This window comes from Pelodiscus sinensis, chromosome 4 (genome assembly GCF_049634645.1).
Source record: "Pelodiscus sinensis isolate JC-2024 chromosome 4, ASM4963464v1, whole genome shotgun sequence".
Lineage (NCBI taxonomy): Eukaryota > Metazoa > Chordata > Testudines > Trionychidae > Pelodiscus > Pelodiscus sinensis.
This window is the reverse complement of record NC_134714.1, coordinates 47,515,253-47,535,704: the sequence shown is the minus strand read 5'-3', so window position 1 is coordinate 47,535,704 and position 20,452 is coordinate 47,515,253. Positions and strand designations below refer to the sequence as shown.

The 20,452-nt window shown below is 43.2% G+C and overlaps 1 long non-coding RNA gene across 2 annotated transcripts in view; it reads left to right on the top strand.

Annotated features, from left to right (window-relative positions):
* The window catches only part of LOC142829111 (uncharacterized), a 92,583-nt gene extending 72,423 nt beyond the window's left edge, over positions 1-20,160 (top strand). For both annotated transcript variants that reach the window (XR_012903398.1, XR_012903397.1), the window contains exons 5-7: positions 12,578-12,670; positions 18,201-18,317; positions 19,529-20,160. This is a non-coding gene — a long non-coding RNA (uncharacterized LOC142829111). The remainder of the gene's footprint in view (positions 1-12,577; positions 12,671-18,200; positions 18,318-19,528) is intronic.
* The last annotated feature ends 292 nt before the right edge of the window (positions 20,161-20,452 follow it).

Sequence of the window (20,452 nt, the reverse complement as noted above, 5' to 3'; positions counted from 1 at the left end):
CATGAAATTGCAAGCCCAACAGCAAGGATTTTAAATGAATCTGTAAATTCTGGGGTTATACGTTATGACTGGAGAATTACTCTTATAGTTCCTATTTTTAATAAAGGGGAAAAATGATGCAGGAAACTACAGGTCTGGTAGTTTGTCATCAATTGTTTGCAAGGTCTTGGGACAAATTTTGAAAGAGAAAGTAGTTAAGGACATAGAGGCAAATGGTAATTGAGATTAAATACAGTATGATTTTACAAAAGGTAGATTATTCTAGACCAACATGATCTTCTCTGAGAAGATAATTGATTATTTTAGACAAAGGAAATGCAGAAAATCTAATATGCCTAAATTTCAGTAAGATATTTAATTCAATTCCACATGGGAAATTATTAGCTGAATTGGAAAAGATGGTGATTAATATGAGGATTGAAAGTTGGATGAGGAACTGCTTAATGGTGTCAATACGACACACCATATTGAAGATGGCAGGTCAGATTGAAGGAAGGTTACTAGTGGAGCTCCTCAGGGATTGGTCTTGGGACGAACCTTATTTAACATCTTTATTACTGACCTTGGCACCAAAAATGAGAGTTTGCTAAAAAAATTTGTGGATGACACAAAGTTCAGAGGTATAGCCAATACAAAAAAGGACTATCATACAAGAGCTGGATATTCTTGTAAACTAGAATAAAAGAAATGGGGTGAAATTTAATAGTGCAAAGTGTAAGATTGTGCATTTAGCAATTAATAACAAATTTTTGCTATATGCTAGCGACTCATAAGTTGGAAGCAGCAGAGGAGGTGAAAGACCTAAGTGCATTGGTAGATCACAGGATGACTATGAACTGTCAACATGATGTATCCATGGGGGGAAAAAAGGCTAAAGTTGTCCTAGAATGCATTAGGCGATATATCTAGTAGAGTCAAGGAAGTGTTTGTAGCATATATACAGGACACTGGTGAGCCCTTCTCTAAAATACTATATGATATTTTGGGTTCCCAAGTTTAAGAAAGATTAATTAAAACTAGAACAGATGCAGTAGAGCTCTACTAAGATGATTTAAGGCTATGTTTCCCAAATGGTGTTCTGTGGAACCCTGGGGTTCCGTGAAGTGAAAATAAGGGTTCAGTGAGAAAATTCTGTTACAATAACATTTTATGACTTAAAAAAAATAAGAATTAACATTGTGATTTTTGTTTTTAAATATGTGCAATTAAACTAAATGTTGATCTCATGACCTTGTTTAGCATTTGTTTATTATTATCCTTACTTATTTGTAGTCTACGTTTCAGCTCCATATATTAGACTGTTATTAGGGGTTCTGCAAAATTATTTAGAGTGTAAAAGGGTTCCGTGGCCAAATAAAATTGGGAAACACTGATTTAAGGAATAGAAAGCCTATCTTATGAGAAGAGACTCCAAGAGCCTGGCTTGTTTAGGCGAATGAAAAGAAGTCTGAGGGGAGATATGATTGCTCTTTATAAATATGTTGGAGGGATAAATACCACGGAAGGAGAGGAGTTATTTAGGTTAAATGCCAATGTGGACAAAAGAACAAATGGCTATAACTGGCCATCTTCAAGTTTAGGCTTCAAATTAGGTGAAGGTTTCTAAGCATCAGAGGAGTGAAATTTTAGAGCACTCTACTGTGACACTTTGTAACTTCAAAATAGCACTCCTGGAACCACCATATTTTTTGCTGTCATATAATTATGGTATTTTGTACAGTGTATGCCTTGTGAGGTATCATCTGTTGGACATTAACAGCCTGTTGTATCGTATGTGCTATCTTATATAATATAATGAAGTTTTGCCATGTGTGTGTTACTGAACTAGGTTGTGAGGTTGGGAACACTACAATAAGTACAACAATGCAGTAGCCAGACATGCTGATGGCTCATTAAAGGAAATCTACTTTCTTCACAGCCATCCTAGGAGGTTTCTTAGAGAACTTGATCAATGCTTGCCCAATGGGATTGGAACTCCATGTCAGAAACAAAAATCTTTCTAGAAAGCTGGAAGAAACTATGAAATAAGAGGAAGTGGCATTGTGACTTGGCCTGACTCTCCCTGAAACTCAACACCTGAAAGCACATTTGGAAGACATAGACTTTGAATTGGGGAGGGTAGTCCTGGATTATAAGGCAGTTTCAACTTGTGTACTGATGAACTCTACTATCTGTCAAAGTGACAAGGAGTCCTGTGGTACTTTATAGACTAACAGATGTATTGGAGCATAAGCTTTCGTAGGAAAAGACCCACTTTGTCATGCCTCTGACGAAGTGGGTGTTTGTCCATGAAAGCTTATGCTCCAATGCATCTGTTTAGTCTATAAGGGTAGGTCTACACTGCCACCCTAGTTCGAACTAGGGTGGCTAATGTAGGCATTCGAAGTCGCAAATGAAGCCCGGGATTTAAATATCCCAGGCTTCATTTGCATCTTGCCGGGTGCCGCCATTTTTAAATTCCCGTTAGTGCGGACTCCGTGCCCGCAGCTACATGCGGCACGGAGTAGGTAGTTCGAATTAGGCTTTCTAATTCGAACTCCCGTTATTCCTCGTGGAATGAGGTGTACCGGTAGTTCGAATTAGAAAGCCTAATTCGAACTACCTACTCCGTGCCGCGTGTAGCCACGGGCACGGAGTCCACACTAATGGGGATTTAAAAATGGCGGCGCCCGGCAAGATGCAAATGAAGCCTGGGATGTTTAAATCCCGGGCTTCATTTGCGACTTCGAATGCCTACATTAGTCACCCTAGTTCGAACTAGGGTGGCAGTGTAGACATACCCTAAGGCACTATAGGCCTCCTTGTCACTTTTGCAGATCCAGACTAACACGGCTACCCCTCTGATAATATCTCTCAGGGTGAGATACTGATTGATTCAAATTCTGTTGAGTTTATAGAACTTAGATTGTGAATTTACTTTTATTTTTTAGGTAACCACTTCTGATTGCTACTCTTACTACTTATAATCACTAAAATCTGTCTTTCTATAGTTAATAAATCAGTTTTATATTTTACTTACAACGGTGTGTTTTGGATGAAGTGTTTGGGAAATCTCAGCACAATTTATAAAGGCCAGTGTCTGTGTGTCCATGCCACATAGAAGGAGAGGCATACTGGGTAATTAACATAATTGGTCAGGATTCTGACAAGGGCAAAACAGCACAGTTCTGGCTACAGTGGCATATGATCCATCAGTGACTGCCAGTAGCAAAAATCCTCAATGGCTGGAGACAAGACACTCCTTAAGGTCTTTAAACTTAAGGGCATTGTGTTTCTTTCCCCTCTCAATTTTTCTTTTTCTTTTTCTTTATGGATTTTCCCTGCATTCTTCTAAACTAACAAGGTTCTGGACATAACTGAATTATTTTCATACTGTCCCAGGTAAAAATCAAATCCAAGGTCATGTCTGCCAATGGAACAAACATACATCCACATTGAAAAGGAATGTGTAACTGGATGTATACATTCTACATGGAAGAGGATGGTATCAGAGGCCCTGAAAGTAGGACTAGCCCCACTCTTGTGACCCTGTCAAACATGTACGACAGGGAGGAGGCCTTTAAAAGCATGAAACTGTATTCACAAGGTGGGACAGTTACCTGAAGGAGCAGACAGCAGTGATCACTCCTGGAGTCACAGGGGAAATTCCCAGACAGGAGACATTCACCCAGATCCCGAGAAGAGTACAGCAGATTCAGAATGTGTTAGACTCAGAGGCCCAGCCAGAATGGATTTCCAAAACTCTCTATGATGGCGTTAGATCATTGCAAAACAGCATGCACTTGCCTTCCACCCTGAGGGAGGAGCAGTAGATAGAGGTCTCTCTCATAAGCGGTGGAGAATGCAGGTAGTAGATGAGTTCTGCTGTGAGTGGAGGGAACCCCTCTCTCCACCTCCCCGCCCCTGCCCACACAAGAATGTGCTTATGGTTGTAAAATCCATCATGAGATCTGGAATGGCTAGAACCATCCCATCCATATGATGGTTCAGGGCAACCACATCAACCGTCCTATGGACAGGGCCCAAGGAGGCCCGGGAGATTAGTTGAGGGAGTGTGTGTGTGTGTGTGTGTGTGTGTGTGTGTGTGTGTGTGTGTGTGTGTGTGGCAGGGAGGGGGGTTAGGGCAGAGGGTTGGAGTTTGTTGGGGGGAAGCAGGAATCGGCATGGGGCTGGGACTGTGGGAGGAGGCTCAGGGCAGTGGGTGTGACCAAAACGTGACCCAAAACTCCTGATGTGGCACCTAAATGGTTTCTTGCATGCTGGTCACTATTGTGAAAATGCTACAGTATGTAGATGTACATTTCAAAAAAGTGACTGACATGCGAATAGCTGACTTCTTATCCGGTGCCTTGCAGTATGAAAATATGGCAATGCAGGATGAGTATCATTTGTTCAGTTTTGAGCTGGGAATAAGTAGGTTGGGTTTGGGGAAGAGTGGGTTGATATTTTAAGGACATCAATTGGAGGTGTCATGAGATTTCTTGGAAAATAACCTCTAAAGCCAAGTGGCTTGTAGGCACTCTTACCATCACAACTAGAGCTGGCATATTTTGGGGGCAATCCCTCTTTTAGTAGCTCATCTTAAGTCCATTGTATTGCTTTTTTCTTTTCTGAAACTCTTAAATGCCTTTTTAAATAAAGGCCACTTAAGCTTAATTTGTGAGTTCATTAGACTCTCTTCAACCTCTCTTTTTTATGCTAAAAAGAATCCTTATGTTTCCCCAACTCACTTCTTGTTCTGAAAGATATAAATATGGTACTATTATATAATATCATACTGCAGTAGTACATAGAGCTCCCAATTTTACTGTATATTAAAATGCAATACAGATTATTTTATAATATACATAGTAATGTTTAATAATGCCTCTATATTATATAGTAAATTACTTATATTATACTTGTAGCGCCCCTCTCCACCCAGTTATCTTCTTTAATGCCAATCTGCTTACATGTTTTGGTGGACAGGTCTGGGTTCTTCTGGATCCTACCATACACTCAGCAGGGTGTATCTTCTTTATTTTTTCCTATGAATTTTTTTGGCGGTGCCTCTACCCCCGTCACTCCTTCCTGGCCGGGTCACCAGGGCAATTTGGGAGGAAAATTCTAACCACAGAGTAATCCCCACTTACTTGCCAGATAGTTGGAGATTTCCAAAAAATAACACAAACACACACAATATATTCAACACAATAATTACATTAAACAGGAAACAATTATAACAGGGTAAAACACTATTTTTAGGTTCACGGGTGCCCACACTGCTAATACCTGTGACTTCCCCAGTCATGTGACTTGGTGTAGCAAATGTAAGATTAGTGTCCCATTGATACATGTACTTTGTTGGGGCCCTTGATTACCTATGACCACAAAATTCTTCTCTGCAGTGGGTTAGCAGTGTGGCTGATTGGGTTCAGTACAGCCCAAAGGACTCACAAGCGGGAGAAGGTGGTAAATCCCTCCACAGGTTTAATATGCAGCAGGTTATAAAATCCCAAACCCTTACTCCCTGGCTTGAGGACACAGTTCAGGTAGTAGGGGGTCCCCAGTTTTGACTGACTGACTGACTAAAAGATGGTGCACTCACAAACTCCATGACTGATCCTCCGGTTCAGAGATGACTCTGGACTCCTCAGTCACTGCAGAGGGCTGATCTCTGCTAGCAGGGATCCTCTTCAGGCAGGTATCAGGCTGCTTCAGTCCCAGGATTTCCCCTCACCACAAAAGGGTGCAGGGCTCAAGGTGCAGATTACACAACTGTACTAAAATCCAAGCTGTAGTCTTCTAGGCCAGTGCCCAGACACACACACAGCAGGGAGCAGTCCTGAACTAGCTGGCAGAGCAGAGCTGACCATGTGGTGACTGGTCTCACCCAGGGAGCTGGAGGGCTAACTCAGCCTGGCTGGGGAAGTTCCCCAGCAAACTCTACAAACTGGGACTCATCAGTGGAGAAGGAAAACCCAGCTGAGGGATCTTGCTTTCAGGTCCCTAGAAGCTAGTTCTCAGGGGGGACCATTCATGCAGGCCTGGGGCTTACCAGCTCCCCACAAAACCAGTCCTGCCCTTGCCCTGTCTGGCTCCAGACTGACTCATAAAACAAATGGCTTCTCCCCTCTCTTGAACTCCCTGGGAGGGGCATCTCACTCCCTATTTTTTGCCGGACAGACTCTGAGTTTGTCTTGGCTCTCCCTCCCTACCAGGGACAGAGTGCCTCTTCCTGAGCTGCCAGCAGACAGAGCCCCAGAAATCTAGGTAATCTCCTTGGGGGCAGAGCCGGCCCGAGCCATTCATGCGCCCCGGGCCCTGGTGATGCCCCCGGAAGTGCGGCTCATGTGTGGCCCCGCCCCCAGGTGCCCGGTGCCCTTGGGCCCCCGGTGCCCGTGGCATGCGCATTAGCCCCGCTCAGCGCCCCCTACAATGGGGCGCCTCAGGCGGTAGCCCGGTCAGCCCGTAGCTTGGGCTGGCTCTGCTTGGGGGTTACACACTGATAAAAAGTTGAAGTGTATTATGTGTATGTATTTGTATCTACTGTACATGGCATACATTTTACATTTAATATACAACCAGCCAATTAGCCTGTCATAAGACGGGATTTTCAGGTCTCTCCTCCACATCGGTTTTCTTTCCTGAGCCTCCGGTCTCTCGCTCCGTGTCACTTTTTCTCTCTCTCTCCTCCTCCTCCTGCCTCCCCCCCTCTCTCTCAGCTCTCCTCCACCTTCTGCCTCTCTCTCCGTCTCTCTCTTTCTCTTCTCCCCCTGCCTCTCACTCTCTCTCCACTCTCCTCTGTCTCCGTTGGGGATGCACACTTGTCCAGGCCCCATCCCCTGGCTGTGTACATTGCCACCCCACCCCTCTTCACCTCTCGCTGTGGTGCTCAGCTGACTTCTGCACCGCTCAGCTGGGATGCCGTGGGGGAGCAAGCAGAGCAAGCGGCCATTTGGGCTCCCCTGCGGTGGCCCGGATGAGCGGCGCAGAAGTCAGTTGAGCGCCACAGTGGGAGGCAAAGGACGTGACTCAGGTAACAGCGCCGCCCGGAGGGAACAGCCAGCATTTCAGCAACAGTGCCGCCCAGAAGGAACAGCCAGAATTTCAGCGTTACAAACTCTGAGGGCGTGTCTACACTACAGCACTAATTCAAACTAATTTAATTCGAATTAGTTAATTAGAACTAAGCTAATTCGAACTAGTGCATCTAGACCTAAAAACTAGTTCGAATTAGCGTTTTGCTAATTCGAACTAGCATGTCCACATTGAGTGGACCCTGAACCGAGGTTAAGGATGGCCGGAAGCAGTGCCGACAGGGCATCAGATTAGGACTTAGAGTGTGGAGCTGCTGTCTCAGGCTAGCTGAGGGCTGTGCTTAAAGAGTCCCGACCTCCACCCCGGACAGACAGTTCTCAGGGGTTCCCCGCTTGCTTGTCTAACTCTATGAGGGACAGCAAAGCAGTCCTGTCTTGGAGTGCCCTGAATGCCCACACTCGGCATATCACAGCACTTGGCCATCAGCCTGGCTGCACTTGCTGCAGGCTGCCATCTTGGGGAGGGTCAACTGGGGGGCTGCAGGAGAGCTTCCACCCCAAGGAGCCCGCAGAGCCACCCCAGTCCTCCCCATCGGGGGCTCGTACCCCATTCCTCCCTCACCTCCTTCCATTTACCCCTCCCTAGCCCCCCTTTCTGATGTATAAAATAAAGGACACGCGTGTTCATAAATAGAAACTCTCTTTATTTAACAAAACTCGGGGAGACTGGGAAAAGGAGGTAGGAGAGGGGAAGAGAGAGGGTGGGAGAGGGGAGGGCAACTAAAGCGATCAGGAGTTTGGAATAGGTCCCTTATGAAGAGAGGCTAAAGAGACTGGGACTTTTCAGCTTAGAAAAGAGGAGACTTAGGGGGGACAGGATAGAGGTCTATAAAAGCATGAGTGGTGTGGAGAGGGTGCATAAAGAAAAGTTCTTCATTAGTTCCCATAATAGAAGGACTAGAGGACACCAAAGAAAAGGAATGGGTAGCAGGCTTCAAACTAATAACAGAAAGTTCTTCTTCACAAAGCAAATAGTCAACCTGTGGAACTCCTTGCTGCAGGAGGCTGTGAAGGCTAGAACTATAACAGAGTTAAAAGAGAAGTTAGCTAAATTCATGGAGGCTGGGTCCATGGAGTGGTATTAGCCAGGGGATAGAAATGGTGTCACTGGCCTCTGTTTTGGAAGTCAGGAGATGGATGACATGAGACAAATGGCTTGGTCATTGTCTTCGGTCCATCCCCTCCTGGGTAGCTGGTGTTGGCCGCTGTCGGCAGACAGGCTACTGGGCTAGATAGACCTTTGGTCTGACCCAGTGTGGCTGTTCTAAGCTCAGGGCTCAGGGTCGGGGGTCTCACTGGACCACCTTGATTTTCATGCACACCTGCTCCTAGGTGGCCAGGCTGGTAGCTATCCTGCCCTAGACGGCCACTTTCTGTGCCTAGTGTGGAGGTCGTGGATGAGGTCCATGATGTCTGCACTAGACCAGGTGGGTGCCCGCCTCTTGCGGCCCCGGGCAGGCTCCTGGGAGCTGCCAGCCTGGTCCCAGGAAGAGGCAGAGGGCTGGGTGGCAGCGGGTGGCTGGCTCATGCCGTGCCAAGTACAGGGTCTGCTGGCTGGATGCTGGCAGTCTTTAAGGGCTCCGGGGCCGGGAAGGGGGCAGAAGAGTTTCCCTGGTGGTGCCCAGAGTGGCCACCAGGGAAAGCTGGGGAGGGCTAGCCTCCCACTAGTTCGAATGAAATGGCTACACAGCCCTTAATTTGAACTACTTAATTCGAATTAGGTGTTAGTCCTCGTAGAATGAGGTTTACCTAGTTCGAATTAAGCGCTCCGCTAGTTCGAATTAAGTTCGAACTAGCGGTTTGCCTGTGTAGTGCCTATCAAAGTTAATTCGAACTAACATCTGTTAGTTCAAATTAACTTTGTAGTGTAGACATACCCAAACATTGGGCTACTATATATATATGATATGTGGCGGCAAACAGAGACAGCTATCCCTGTGTCTACCACTGATATGATTATGTATGCATGCAACATGGATTTGACATCTCGTAAGCAGTTACATATCTCTTAGTTTTATCCCTGTATTTGATTGTGAAGCAGAGGTACGTTATTGACTGACTGTGGAACTGTACCTGGAATGATAAAGGGCTGAAAATAGTATCCCAGTTGAATGGAGTGGCATACACAGATAAGTCAGTTGGTTTCTGCTATTCTGATTGCCATTTAATAGAGGGTATATTTATAGGATTAGCTGTTAATCACAAACCATGAAAAGAGTTACTTAACTTGACATATCATTATAATATTGGATGAGCACAAACAAATAACTTTAATATACAAAGAATATTAATCTTGCTATGCTTTTTTTTAAAAAATTCAAGCACTTGTGTTATACAAATAGGTATTTAAAAAACTATGCATGGACATGGACTATGCAACCAGCAACAACTAACCTTGCAGAGTGTATGTGTGTGTATAGAAGCTCAGTAATATAAATTAGTACCTTTTTAAAATTACTGTAAACTCTGTTTTCTCTAATTATAACAAACCCTAGAGTTTTAACCATTTAATAGTAATTTTTACTGTCTTTGCCATTATTTTCCTTTTGATTTCTTTAACTACATGTAACTTGAGCAAACAGTGTTAAGTGGGGAAACAGATGTGATTAAATAGCCTGTAATTATGTCTTTAGTCATCTGTTACCAGCACCAGGCTCCTCCTGCTATTCTGACCAGAAAAAGTGACCTAACTGATTTCACCAACAGCCTTGCCAGTGCCTGATGCAGAATAGATGGCCTTATTAAGCAATCAAAAAATTCAACCATTATAGTGGAATAGTAATCAACAGTATTTATACTTTTCACACACCAGCCCCACAATACACAATCAGGACCATGAATTCTGCTAATTGGGTACCTTCTGCATCCAGAGGTGCCTACAATAAGAAACAAAAGGGACTTGAAAATTAGTATTTGTAGCAATTAGTTTCTATCTAAAGGCTTAGCCCAGTTCAGGGAAGCCATAGTTCAAACAGGGATTATTATAGTAACTATGGTATTTAAATATCCTCTGCCATTATTCAGTGTAGAATATAGCATAGCAAAACTAATTTGGATTTTCTCTTTAGAAAAGAATTATTTTGAATTTTTACAATCCCAAACTATGCACTGTTTGTTTTTATGGGATTTTTTTTTTACATTTCCAATATTAAACACCTCTCTTTTAAAGATTATGATCTTGTTTGAGACTAGCTGTATAGGCTGTTAAATACATTTATTATTGAGGGGCTCAACCCTAAAGAATAGTACAGAATGTGTGGTGCCATTATTTTTTGCAGAATGATCTGTACTTCAGTATTGACATGTTTCATAATTCATGAAAAATCCAAGGACTGAAAGTGTAGTGTTTATAAAACATATGAACGAATTCACATCTGTAATATAAAAATACTTAAGGAAAAATGTAGGTATGTATGTTTGCATTTTATTTGAAAAAGCTAGCAGAGCATTTACAAATGGGCCCCAATGAAAGCTCGGTGGATTATATTAAATTGGTTACAAAAAGCCTTTTGCCCTTTTCTTTCTTTTGAATCTTTAGCATTTCTGACGTAATAATCTGATAGACAAATCTGTGCTTTGGTTCTTGCCATTATAGACTCCCTGCTGTAGATGCTTAAAGGGCAAATTAACAGTAGCACAATTCGAGTAACCTCTTCACCTCTTCTACAAAGCATCAGCTGCATGTTCTTGCTTTTCTAAGGCTCTCCATATGGTTACAGCAGGACCTTAACAATAGAATACAAAAAAAAGCTTAGAATTCAAGAAGAAAACTGAGGAAATAGGGAAAGAGAAGCAAAAAGTCTTTAAGTCAAATCTCAGTCTGATTTCTATTTGAAGGTTATACTTGACAATAGAAATGTACCATCTGCAATGTATTAATAAATGGCAATTCTCATTAATTAAATGCTGTATAATCCATATGTGATTAAGTATTTGACCTTACAAAGATTGTTATTAATACAAAATATTAGATTATGAAACCATTAAATTATAGGAAAATATTGGTACTTTGAGGACAATCAGAATGATAAATGTGATCGTTTTTAGAGATACCGTACTGTACCAACATTTTCCTCTGACTGATTGCATTACATATTGATATTAGCAAGTATCAGTATGTAGTGCAATCAGTCAGTAGAAAATGAGTGAAATGTGAACTAATGAGAGCTAATTGTCTCATATAATAGCAAGGACACAGAATTCTATCAATTAAATTAGTTTGAGTTGAAACAACTATCAGCATAATAATGTTGATAATATCAACCAAATTAGTTGTAATGAAATAAATGGTATGCTAAAGACCAGAGCTACCCACCCCCATCAGCCCCCACCCTATTCTAACCAGTGAAGAGAACCTTGTTAGAGCTCAGCTTACTCATAGGTATAAAGAATGCATCACTTGGCAATGTGTTACTGTTTTAGGGGTGGGAGGAAGCTGTCAGAGGGGGAGAAGTAAAGCAGAATCTTTGAGATTCTTGGCCCAGCAGTCAGAAAGCAACAGATGGCACAGTAATGCTGCTGGTTGGGCACTGAGTTTGCCTAAAAGCAATTTGAATTTTTCAGATAAGATCCTGAGATTTATTTTTCTGAAATTCCACTATTTTACACCTTTGCCCTTTCTTCCTGCAATAATTTTGTACTTCTGTTAAAACAGGCATAAAGTGTTTGTCAGGTTTTCAGCTTTATATACCCATACTGCTTATTATTCATATTTCCACTATCTGAGAGACTGGTAGTTCTCAAACTTTCAGTATCAGTGACCCCTTTCAAACAGCAAGCCTCTAGGTGCCACTCCCCTTATTTTTATAAGTAACACTATTTTACATGCTAAATTTCATCCTATTACTTAGGATGAGGAACAGGGGTGCCTTTCCAGATTTTGGTGAGGAGGGGGTGGACCTGTGCATGCCCTGCTGTTAGAAAGGGGAAGAGAGTGAGGGAATGGAAAGGGCAGATGAGGACAGTGGCTTCAGCAGTGTTACTGAGCATGCTCAGTGCAAGCCAAGCAGCAAATGGGCGGGGTGTGTGTGTGTGAGGGGAGAGGGAATGACTCCATTCACCTTCCCTCCCCCCCGCCCCCCACACATCATCATTTTGTAGAGCTAGTAAGGCACTGGAACATTTTAAATTTTTTTTGGCAGATAACTTAGCAATTAGCTGACAGGAGCGCTGTATCTAATTCCTATATACACGAAAAAATTAAATATTAGACTTGCTCAGCTCTAATATTAACATGTTCTGACATCTTATGGCAAGTCACTTAAGGGACACGCTTAGCCTTAAAATTTTAATATATAGTTTTACTTTCTTACTAACTGCAGAGAGAGTGTGAGTGAGTGAGTGTCAGGATTCCTGGGCTCTATTTCATCTCTGGCAGTGGAGTGGGGTCTAGTGGGTTACAGCAGGGGGCAGATACATTTGGGCTCTATATATGATCAGAATGGCCATACTGGGTCAGACCAGTGGTCCATCTAACCCAGTATCTTGTCTTCCAACAGTGGCCAATGCCAGGTGCTTCAGAAGGCATCAACAGAAGAGGCAGTCATCAAATGATCCATCCCCTGTTGCCCATTCCCAGCCCCGGGAGGCAGGTTTGTATAATTTTTGGTGGTGCCCCATTAACCACGCCCCTGACCCCCATTAACCAGGCCTCTGGAGGTAACATGCTCGGGGCAAGATGGACACATGACCAGAAGTAAAAGGTGAATAGTCGAAGGACTATTCCCACCATCCTCCTACCAACAGGGATGAGTTTGGCCCCCACCACGCCCCCCTCATGAAACTATCCTGCAATTGCATTAACCCAATGTGTGTGACATTAACTCGGGGGCAGAGAGGCTGGGAGAAGTGTTCCCTCTAAAGCTATGTCTACTCTCGCAGCTTCTTGTGCAAATACAGCCGTTCTTGTGCAAGAACCCACAGAGCATCCATACTGTCCTCCTGCTCTTGCGCAAGGATATTTACAGTATGGCATGGTAAGAGAGGGCGTCTTGCGCAAGAGCTATGCTCTTTTCTAACAGGTGTAAGCTCTCTTGAACAAGAGGGCAGTGTGTATGCTCGGCAGGGGAGCTTTCTTGAGCAAGAGAGCAGCCACACTGCCATGGATGCATTTGCGCAAAAGCACAGCTCGCACATGGCAATGTGGATGTTCTTGCGCAAGACTTCTTGCACAAGAACCCTTGCACAAGAAGCTACCAGTGTAGACATAGCCTAAGAGTTTCCTCCCATGAGCAGAATGAATTTTGTGTTGTGCAGCAGTGCTGAGTTCATGTGGCTTGTTTGGATGTGTCACTGTGGCACCCAAGTTATTAATAAATATTTTATAAACCTTTACCTTTTCTCTCTGCTGCCATGTCTCCTCTCCTTGCTCCATCAGCTCTCCTGGTGCCTGCTGCCCCCAACTCCTCACCCTCCTCTGCTGTCCTGACTCCTGCCCTCACCCTTCCTGCCATCAGCCCTTCTCTCCTCCCTATGCCCACTCCTCTAATAGCCCCACTCTGATCATGCAAGCTACCCCTCCTCATCCCCTCTCCTAACACCTCCCTCTACACACCTGCCCTGCCTCTCTCCTCTGGTGCTGGTCCCTTCCCTGCAGGTGTCTGCCCTTCTGCTTCACCCCCAGAATCCCCTGGCACCTGCACCTTCTCTTAGCCCTGCACCCTCCTGGTGCCTCCTCCTTCCCTTACCTGCCTCTGCCCCCTTTGCCCTCTTTTCCCCAGATGCCCACCCTCTTCCCACCCTCTGCCCCCATTCCCCTCATGCCTCTGTGTCCTCACACATGACTTACTCCATCCCCATCTTTCTCTCGCAAAGGAAAAGCTGCAAGCAGCTCAAACTCTGTTGCAGTTCAGAGCTGCCTTTGGAACCAGGGCTTGAAGCTTTAAGCAGACCTCAAATGTGAAATCAAGGGGTTCAAATTTGGGAGGAAGGGTACTGTCCCCCATCTCCTCATAAATGGTGCTCATGAAGGGAAGAAAAACTTTGTCAGTATCACTTTTCACAGCAGATGTAGCACAGACCCGGAACAGCCTCTGTCAGCAGCAGGCCCAAGTACCCCACAGGCAGGAGGTGCTCTGATTGGGATGTTAGAGCAGCGCCTGCCGGTGGGGTGCTCTGGCCCACTGCAGGCAGGGGCTGCTCCTACGTCCTGGTCAGAACAGCTCTTGCCTGCAGTGCAGGGGGGTCACTCCATCTGGACTGGAGAGCCCCCTGCTGGTCCCCTTTATTCAGTTAGCAATTAAATGGGGATTTTACATTCCTAGTGGAGACTTACCAGTGTAGATTTCATAGCAGACTTGCTAGCTAGTGGGGAAGCTGCGAAAAGTGATATTAACAAACAATATTTTTTACAAATATTACTTTTCACAGCAGCCTTGTTAGCACCACATTGCCACCTTTATTTCTGCGCTGTTGCTGGCACCAGATATTGCCTTCAGAACTGGGCAGCCAGAGACAGGTGGTTGTTGGTTGGGCACCCAGCTCTGAAGACAGTGCCACCACCACAACCAGCAGCACTGAACACCAGAAATAAGGGTGCCATACCATGCCACCCTTACTTCTAAATGTTTGCATTGGGAGGAGGAGCTAAGACAAATTTTAAGGTGGCTATAGCCCCTGCAAACTCCCACTAATGCCACCCCTGCCTGTATTAAATAGTAAATTACTTTTCCCCCCATCTCAGTGTTATGTGGTTTAATGCAGCTCTTCCACTGCTGAACAATCAGTACTTCTAATGTTGTCTCAGTCCCACCTTTTAGTCTCTAGGTAAGAAACTTGTGTGCATGATCCTACAATCTCCAGAGTCCAATTTCCTTAGCGGTGAAATACAAATATATATTTGTTTAGCTGCATTCTATTTTTACAATATTTTTTGAAGTAACTACACTACATTGTGATGAAAAGGTTTGTGCAATTTTCTAACATGCCTAATGTCAATGATATATTTTAAATATATCTTTGCTTCATGCATGCACCTGTGACTTCCTCGAAATAAACTTGCTACCCTCAGTTTGAGAATCCCTGCTCTAGGGCCTAGAGTCTAGGCTATGTTGTTAGTGTGTGGTCTGAGCAGAGTAACAAGCACCATGGTATTGGGCTGTCCCTGCTGTGCCCCAGGAGGAAGATGGTGACCTGGGGAGGAGTTGTGCTCTCCATCTTGGTCTACCTGCTGCTCGAGGGAAGGAATAAACGGTGACAGGTTTACACCTGCTGCAGCATACCCTTGCTGATGAGCTAATGGAACTATGCCACCAGCTATCTGTGAGGGAGATGGTAGAAATAAGACTCTACCCAGTGCCTGCCCATATGAATGAGGGGAGATAGTGCCAGTGAAGCATACCATCTCTTCCTGAACACAGGCAGAAGCAGACTCCCTCTGCTCCCTTGTGCTGGTGTGCAGGATAGGCTTCAATCTGGCCAATCCTGATTTTTTTCTAGAAATGGAATTTAGATTCAAAGCAGGCTATCACTAGTGTCAGGATAACTTTTTGAGCATTTACTTTTCTTCTGTTATTCTGTATGGCCCCAATTTATGATTCTTAAATTATAATAGCAACAGAATAAATTTGTTACCTAATTCTCTTATCACATACTATTATAATTAATTTTCTCTAACATCCTACAGTGCATAGCATGTAGATCAGCTAATACATTATGCTGAAATATTTAATGTATTTTCTTACATGGAATCATAGGGTTGGAAAAGATCTCAGGAAGCCATCAAGTCCAACTCCCTGCCCAAAGCAGGACCAATCCCAACTAAATCATCCCAGCCAGGGCTTAAAAACTTCTCGGGATGGAGATTCCAACACCAATTTAGGTAACCCAGTTCAGTGCTTCACCACCCTTCTAGTGAAATAGTTTTCCTAATATCCAATCTAGACCTCCCACACTGCGACTTGAGACCAATTGCTCCTCATTCTGTCATCTGTCACCAATGAGAACACCTGACTCCATCCTCCTTGGATACCCTCTTCAGGTAGTTAAAGGCTGCTATCAAATCCCCTTCCCACTTACACTCTTCTGTTCTGTACACTAAATAAGCCCAAATCCCTCAGCCTCTCCTTGTAAGTCATGTACTCCAGCCCCCTAATAATTTCTGTTTCCCTCTGCTGGATTTTCTCCGTGTCCACATCTGTCCAGTAATAGGGGCCCCAGAATTGGATGCAATACTCCAGATATAGCCTCACTAGTGCTGAATAAAGGGGAATACAGTAAAACTCCAGTTGTCTGGTATCCAGTGGTCCGGCACTCCTGATAGTCTGGCACCACCTGGAACCTGGAAGTGCTCCAGGCAGCCAGACAATTGGAGCTGCTCTGCCCCGGGCTTCCCTGAGTCAGCCTCTCGTCAGTTTCAGCAGCGGCTGACTTGGGGACGCCTGGGGCAGAGCAGCTGGGGTGATGCTGGATTGGTCCCGCAGTGCTACCTCCCATATCCCCCACCCCACTCCAGCCTAGACCCCTCATAGCCCCCCCTTCCGATAGTCCGGCATATTTGATAATCCAGCACCCCTGGGTCCTAAAGGTGCCGAACTGCTGCTTAGCCAGTCAGCCCCCAGCCCGTAACAATGCTTAGGATTCTTCTGTTCCAAGTGGAGGATTCTGCACTTGTCCGTGTTGAACCTCATCAGATTTCTTTTGGCCTAATCCTCCAGTTTGTTTAGGTAACTCTGGACCCTACAACATATCCCTCTCTCCCCCTAGCTTAGTGTAATCTGTGAACTTGCTGAAAGTGCAATACAGCCCCTCATCCAGGTCATTAACAAAGATGTTGAACAAAACTGGCCCCAGAACTGACGCTGGGGTACTCTGCTTGACACCGACCATCAACCAGACATTGAGCCATTGATCACTACTCTTTGAGCTCAACAATCTAGCCAGTTTTCTATCCACTTTACAGATTATTTATCCAATCCATACTTCCTTAACTTTCTGGCAAGTATACTGTGGGAGACAGTATCTAAAGCTTTGGTAAAGTCAAGATATATCACATTCATCGCCTTCCCCATATTCACAGAGTCAGGCTTGATTTGCCCTTGGCGAATCCATGTTGACTGTTCCTGATCACTTTCCTCTCTCTTCCAAGTGCTTCAAAATGGATTCCTTGAGGATCTCCAGGGACTGAGATGAGGCTGACTGGATTGTCCTTCTCTTTTTAAAGACGGGCACTACATTTGCCTTTTTTCCAATTGTCTATGGCCTCCCCCAGATTGACACGAGTTTTCAAAGATAATGGCCAATGACTCTGTAATCCCATCAGCTAACTCCCTCGGTACCCTCGGATGCATTAGATCTGTCCCCTTAGATTTGTATATATCAAACTTTACTACATAGTTCTTAACCTGTTCTTTCTTCACCAAGGGCTGCCTGTCTCTTTCCCATACTGTGTTGCCTAGTGCAGTTGTCTGGAAGATGTCCTTGTCTGTGAAGACAGAGACAAAAAAAGCATAGAGTACTTACGCTTTTCCCACATCATCTGTCACTCATTCAATAAGGGTTCCACACCTTCCCTGATCACCCTCTTATTGCTAACATGCCTGTAGAAACCCTTCTTGTTACCCTTCACATTGCGCTTTGGCCTTCCTGATAACACCCCTGCATGCTTGAACACTATATTTGTACTCTTCCCTAGTCATCAGTCCAAGTTTCCACTTCTTGCAAGCTTCCTTTTTGGGTTTAAGCTCACCAAGGATTTCACTGCTAAGTCAGGCTGGTCACCTACCATATTTGCTTACCTGTTCCTATCAACAGCTACTTTTACTAGACGTTTCTTAGGTCCTTATTGTTCCAACTACTCTTCTAGTAAGACACAGATTTTTTTTTTTAAATAAAATAATCTATTATCTTACCCATTTTGAATCATCATTATTTTCTTCCCTTCATTTGTTAATGGACTTCCTTTTTCTTTAGTACTTATTTTCTTTCTGCTTATTCACAAGAGCCCTTTTTGTTCCCTTTAGCCCTTTTGACTCATTAATGGTAATATTACAATTTACAATCTGCTCAGAGTAAGTAGCTGAATCATCAAGGAGCAGAGAATGAATTGCAGCTTCATCACAATTCCTCCCCTGCTTTCCCTAGAGAGAGGAATAACTTTCTACATCCTTTTTTTTTTTGGTGCAGCTTACAACTTCTTGTGCAACAACCTGGAAAATCTGACCAACAATTGGGAGTTGATGATGTGGGGCAGAGCTAGGACTGGTTCTGTTCCTGCTGACTTGCTGGAGGAAGATGTATCATGTGAGTAGCTCCTGTTCTCTGTAACACAGCTGGTCATGACCTGAGCAGAGGAATAACAAAGGCGTTGCTCTTGGTGTGACCAAAGAAAGGCTGTGATGATGTAGTCCACTTCGTAAGTGACTCTGAGCATTTGTGATTGGCTGTCTTCCTCTTTTCCATTTCTTTTATAGGTTCCTTTTTAGCATCAGATCTTTCACCAGTAACTCACAAGGCTACATAGGTGCCTACTTGTTCTTTGAATTCTTTTTTTCAGAGGAAATATCTATTGAACCTTAATTATACCGTCTTTTAGGGTTCCTTAGCTATCTTCCATGCTTACAAATTCTAATAATTCCTCCCATTGTTCTTAGTCACTAGATGTCTTAATTCAAAGTTTGCTTTCCTGAAATCTAATTTCCTTATATTTCTATCTTCCTTATTATTCCTGATTCAAATAGCTTGTGGATCTCCTCATACAGATCTGAGAAATAATTATCCATCTTTATTCTGTAAATCTTGCTAGATTTCCGTAAAATAAGTCAGTATTAACAGTGGGGAAGGAGGGGCTGTAATATGCAGTCTATAGTCTCTGGTGTAACTTCTAGATTATTGCACAGAAATACTGTATAAAGCAAACTATATCTCATTTATTGTGTGAAGCTGTAAGAAAAAGTGTCTGGTTAATTTATAGAAGAAAAGAGAAAATCTCACCGAATATATCTATATCTATATACACACACACGCACACACACACATGCATACAACTGGAGTGTCATATGGAAATCTGATACAATAAATTCTGAAGCAGATACAATGGTTTTTCATTTATGTCTTTTGTCAATAGTAATCAATTGCTATCTGTACTAAAGATACCCTTGTGCAGTAGCTAGCAGATATGACATCTTAATATGATTAATTCAATTACTGAAATATCTTGCTTTCTTCAAATGTATCTGCTTTCAAATAACCTTCACATTTGGCTGCTGTATTTTATCATGTATATTGTGGCTTTTCCCCCCTTTTGTATTGCTTTAAAAAGACAACAGAACATGCTGTGAGTTAATGTTTCGCTTGTAAAAGGTTATGGATTAAGCTCAGCTGGTTTCTCAGGCTGACACAGGGTTCATGATTAGAAGAATGAAAACAAACATGAATTGAAAATGTCACTAACCTTTATTGGGCCCTGAGAATCCCTGAGCCTGCATGACAGGAGGCTTTCCTGTTTTCAACAGGATAAAGAAGATTGAAACAAAACAGCACGGATCTTGGCTATTTACATCTTTTAATGAATGCTCTTCACGTTTGGGGCCTTTTGTCAATCTCCCAGTTTTCAAGGGGTGAGCTGTGAAAAGTGCGGATGGTATCACATACTCTTATAAACCATGGAGTAGACATCTGTCTAGGATGCTTTTTCCTCCAAATTATGTTCAGTGTAAAGGACCATGTTTTAAGCTTCATTTACGACTGTGCATGTATAAGGAAGCCAATTATCCAGTCTGAGTGTTCTTTAGCAGAGGAGCTGAATAAAACCATCTGTAAATAATGCAACCAATTTTGTTTCACTTGCATTAAACTAGAAGGTTAACATTACTTAAGTCCTATATGATAGTATAGTTTGAACTTAAAAACTGTTTAATGAAAAATCTTTTATAGTAGGAAAGAAATTAATTCTTGCTCTGGCTGCTGTGTAAGAACTCTAGTAATCTGAGCAAAAGCAGGGACCAAAATAGACTGAAACAGAGTTCTTTTACATGCAAAACTTCCATTGATTTTGGGATTTCTGCCTGTAGAAAGATCAGGACCACTGTCCTGGTTTAGTGGTGTATCTGAGAAAGGCAGAGTGTTGTACAGTGTAACTGAAATTAGGGAAGAATTCTATTTGGAATTAGTTAAGTTTGTAAAGCCTATCTCCTGGGTTTTTAGTACCATACATTGCTTAACTGATTGGTCAAATTACTGAATTAGTGAACTATGTGGCAAATATTTCCAACTTTCTCATAAAGAAACAGGATATATTTTTCTAACCTTTATTTATTTTTAATTGTAGGTTTTATTAACCACAATGCCTTCGCTTCACTGATTTCATAAGAAGCCTGAGAAAATATTTTATGTAGAAAGAACACAAGGGAGATCCTGAAACCAAATATAATACCTTC